We start from the raw sequence: 5,280 nt of genomic DNA, 5'->3' as shown, positions 1-5,280 counted from the left end.
AAATTATAGAAGATATTTAATTGCACAATTATAAAGTAGTTAATCTATGTATGTACATAATTTAAAAATTAAAATTGAATCTTCATGTAAATTATTATTCTTTAACAAATTTATCAGCTAATAGATCATTAATCTGTTCATAACATGAAATACATTAAACTATAATTTTCATTCAAAAAATAAAATTATTTTCACCCCACCTTTTCTTTAAATTTTCACTTTCATTTATAAAACTTTCATTTATTGGTGAATTTATATACTAATTGAAGAAAACAATATTTACACATAATTTCGAAAATTGCATTTAGATACTCATTTCACAACATCACCAGCATAGTAAAAAATATATAATTGTAATAGAGGTATTTAAAAGAAAAAATAAAGTTTTATTGTGAAAGTAATAGCTAATATTCAATTACATAATCTGAGAGTGAATAATCAAATAATGTTACTTGATTTAAAAAAATTTTAATTCAATCTTTATGTATTTTGTTATTGTTAACCAGATTAATAAGATAATAATGATTTAAATATTTCACAACATACAAAGCCTTAAAAAATTATTTTCATTGAAACAATCAAATTATTTTTATTTTACCTTTTTTTAATTCAAACATTCATTTTTTAATATTTCTTTGATTAATAATCTATTGAAATTATGTCAGGAAATTTAATTTGTAATCTAATCAATTAATAACTAATTAATGTTTCCAAATATAAAAAGCTTTAAATCATTATAACATTTTATATAAATTTTAGAAAAAATTCAAACGTATGCATATTTAATTTTTTAAATTGAATTCAGATAATTATTTCACACTGCGCAAACATATAAAAATTGTACAATTATAAATGATTGTAATGCGAATATTTAAAGCAGAAATAAAATTTTAGTATACAAATTCTAACCGAAATTAAATTACATATTCTTAAAGTAAATAATCAAATAATCTAATCTAACTAAAAGCAATTAAAATGTAATCCTTACGTTATTTAATATTGTTAAGAAAGGTAAACCACTCATAATAGTTAATTGATCAGTTTAGAATAAAAAACATCAATAATTATATTAATTGAATCATGCTATTAAAGTTTGATTTATGTTTTTATGAAAATTGTTGTGAATAATTAACTTTTAAACCAATTCCAGAAAAATTAAAACATATGTAACATAATTTTGATGGAGGCATATTAGCCCTTTGAGACAAAAAATACATAATAATAATAATAATAGCCGAATAGTCAATTACATAACCTTAATGTAAGTAATCAATTTATGTTACTTAATTTTCGAACAATTTAAATTCAACGCTCATGTAATTTCATTTTTTGAAAAAAATCCGTCAGTAGTTAATTAATCAGTTTATAGTATAAAAAGCAATCAACAAGTATTTCCATTGAAACATTACAATAATTTTTGTCTTATAGTCTTCTAAAAAATTTGATGAATTAAATACTTTTAAACTAATAACAAAAAAACTTGAAATATATTCACATACCATTTTGAGACTTGAATTCAGATAAATGTTTCACAACATCGGAAACTTTAAAAAAATTTAAATTATAATTCATTTTATTTTACCATGATAAAAAAATTGACGTATTATGCAAGATAATAATTGATTGAAAAATAACAGCTGTCATTGAAAGTAAAAGTAGAGACACAAATCGAAATAATTATCTGCGATCGACCAAAGTAGAAATCTACTTTTTTCTTCGATTACGTTTAAAAAAGAAGTCACCCTAAATCTCGACAATCAGAATTGCTACATCAATGGATTTCGACTAATGGAGGTTAGGAATTTTTATTTATAGAAAGATATAAAGATGCACTTCATTGATGAAATAAGTATATATAAATATTCGTTGCACGAGCTCGCCTGGTTAAGCTAGGTAAAGTTGGAAGTACCACTTTGTCCAAAGAACGTCAGACTCATGCCATAATTTAGGGCTCATTCAAAGCGCACTTAATACTCAAAAGCCAAATTTTGGGCTCTGAATTTTAAAAAAAGCATGGTACTACCAGCTTTACGTAAAACTATCAGTACCATGGTAGAAATATTGGCCATATCACATTTTTTTCTTTCATAGAAATTGAGGGCTCATTTACGGCTCTTTCATGAAAAACGGAGCAATTTTTTAAAAACAACCTCTATCATAAAAAACTACCCTATAAAATAAATATGCACTAATATTAAAAGTTAGTGCATCAGAATTAAAGGCTCATTTTAGACTCTCTAACCTCTTTAAAATGAATTTTCCAAAAACATCCCTTAACATAAAAAATACCCCTTACTCAAAAGTGTTGATACAGTGCACAAAATATGCACTAACATTAAACTGAGTACATCAGAATTGAAGGTACATTAAGGGGTTTCCCTCGCCTCCAAAATCAAATTTCCAAAACCGTCCCTTTACATTAAAAAACTACGTTTTTCCCAAAAGTGATGATAAAGTGCACTGAACATGCAAAAGTCATGAAATTGGGCGCATCAGATTTACAGGCGCATTTCAGGCGCTCCAGCGTCCCAAAAAACAATTTTCCAAAACCGTCTCTTAAAATTGGAAAACTACCACTCGCACAAAATTACTTTTAAAGTGCAAAAGAAGATATTGCATCAGTTTGGAATATTTTCTAGATGCTCTAAATCATTGAACATGTTTCGAAAACGCTTTGCCAATGGTACAGGTGCTATTGTACTTGTGTTTTCGATTCTTAAAAAAATAGCGCTTAATTAAGTAAAAGTCTTAAATAAGCCCTTAATTCCTGTGAAAGAAGACTTTGATATAACCAATATTTCTACCATGGTACTGCTATCTTTACGTAAAACTGGCAGTGCCATTATTTTTTTTTATATAGAGCCCAAAATATGGCTCTTAGGTCTGCATGTGGCATACAATGTTTTGGATAGGTCCGAGAAAATCAAAGACTGTTAATGTTCTTCATTCCCAAATTAACGTGGCATCCCTTACAGAGTAGTTTTTGAGTCTTCAGAGGTAGTTTTTGGAAAAGGGTTTGATTTTTTATGTCGGCTGGAAAATTATACAAACTGATCAAATAATTTTTCTTGAACATTATCAGCATTGTAGGATCAGGTGTAGTTTTTTAATGTTAACGGATGGTTTTGAAAAATTGGTTTTCATGACGCTAGGAAGCCTGAAATGAACCTTCAATTCTGGTGTATTCACTTTTATGATTTGTGCATATTTAGTGCACTTTATCAGCACTTTTGTTTGAGGGGTCGTTTTTAATGTTAAGGGATGGTTTTGGAAAATTGATTTTGTGGGCGTGGAAGAGCCTAAAATGAACATTTAAGCATTCTTATTTAAAAAAGCAATACCTTAAATTACATTTATTATTACTAGGTATAAATGATTATATTATATATGATTTCATTCCTTTTAAATCACTTTAAAACTTGATTGGAAGAAATACATTTTCCAAGTGTGCAAACAAATAGCTTTTATTAATTGACGCATAGAGTGGTCATTGTCCTGGAATAGTAGTGGAAACAATACCCGAGAATAAACGTGTGTTATATATATATAGTTAAAAATTTCTCATATGGTCAACCGCAGGATTTCGCCGGGAGCGGGTGCTAATCTGAAAAATTGCACCCGCTTCCAGCGAAATCGCGGTAAAATTTTAGCCACAACCACGTCTCACAACCGTGAGATAGGTGGTTACAGTCTGTAAAGGAATCAATACGACGATCCAGCAAAAGCCTCGTGCACCCTAAGAACACGGAGTGACCCAAGGACAACCGCCTTCTGCATTTTTCCCGCAAGTGTTCTAGTATATTGTTGACACGCAGGGATGCTTTTCAGGCTATTAGCAAGTGAAAGCCTGGCACCTCCAAGAGCGCCGACGATAAGGACGATCAGTTTAAGAGAATATTCCGGGTACAATCGTTGCAACGCCCTTATAAGGTCTCGATACCCCTCTTTCTTTTCATTCTCCTTGGCTATGATGTTTTTGTCAGCTGGTGCCGAAAATTCGATAACGAACATGGTTCGCTTCTCGAAGTCAAGAAGAACCATGTCAGGCCTCGAGTGAGCAACAGAAACAATTGTCGAGAATATAAAGTTCCAGTATATGCGGCACTTCCCAGTCTCGACAATTGACTCAATTTCCCTAGGAGCATTTAGAGGAGCGATATTAAGGTGAATGCCGTAGGAGTGACAGAAATGGTAATAAAGCACTCTTAGTGCCGCATTGTGCCTTTGAATGTAGGTCGTTCCCAGGTGTGTTGGACAACTAGATAGTATGTGAGCTAAATGCTCGGGGTGTGCATGGCACGCCCTGCAGCTATCATCGGGAATATCTTGGCTCAAAATGTGGTGGCGGTATGTTAAGGTGGAAATGACACCGTCTCGGCATGCAAAAATGAAACCCTCTGTACCAGACTTCAATCCGGGCGATTTAAGGAAAACAAACGTTAGCTCAGAAGACATTGACTGATCCTTCACATTTCTGTGGAAGATACCGTGCATCCTCTTATCGAGGAGCTGCTCACGAAAGTTTTTCTCTTGTGCTTTCTTAATCCGGACTTTCAGGAGTGAGTACTCGAGATAGATTAGATTTGATGCATTTTGCTCACCCCTAATACTGAAGTCAAGTCCGACTGTTTCAGCAGCGTCCTCCGCTTCTTTGTATAGAACTGCTCCTTTGCTCACTTCTTCGTGATTCCTGACCATTTTAAGAAGAGGGTCTCTTCCATTTGCAACTCTATTTGCTGTACCCAGAATAATCCTGTTGTGAAGACATTCAAGACTCAATATTCCGCGACCCCCTTGTCGGCGTGAAATGCACAGTCGCGGAACGGAAGACTTAAGATGCATGCTTTTGTTCATGTGCATAACCTTTCTTGTCCCGATATCAAGAGATCTGAGCTCGTTCTTCGTCCATGGAACTACTCCAAATAAATAGAGTAGTACCGGGACGGCAAGCATGTTCGTTGCAGATACTTTGTTCCTCGCCGATAGTTCGGAAGACCAAATCTGTCAGATGAGACGTTTGTATCTGCTTCGGAGAGTATCCTTTATAGATGTCACATCCTGAATGCGGCTCTGTTGCACGCCCAGGTATGTATAAGTCTCTCTAGCACAAAGATGTCGTATGGCGCTTTTATCGACGAGCTCAGGATCTTCAGGAATGTCATTAAGTTTGTCTCGCTGCAAATAAACCTTGGCGCATTTGTCTAACCCAAATTCCATTCCAATTTCCTTAGTATATCGTTCGACAATCCCCACAGCTAGATGCAGTTGCTCTCTGTTTTT

The 5,280-nt window shown here is 32.9% G+C and overlaps 1 protein-coding gene across 13 annotated transcripts in view; it reads right to left on the bottom strand.

Annotated features, from left to right (window-relative positions):
- Positions 1–5,280, bottom strand: part of LOC117174093 (histone deacetylase 6) — a 788,923-nt gene that overhangs the window by 582,652 nt on the left and 200,991 nt on the right. The gene's annotated exons all lie outside the window — the stretch shown is intronic.

The sequence above is a fragment of the Belonocnema kinseyi genome, chromosome 6 (assembly GCF_010883055.1).
Source record: "Belonocnema kinseyi isolate 2016_QV_RU_SX_M_011 chromosome 6, B_treatae_v1, whole genome shotgun sequence".
NCBI lineage: Eukaryota > Metazoa > Arthropoda > Insecta > Hymenoptera > Cynipidae > Belonocnema > Belonocnema kinseyi.
Note: the sequence above shows the minus strand (reverse complement) of the source record. Positions and strands in the feature narration are given on the sequence as shown.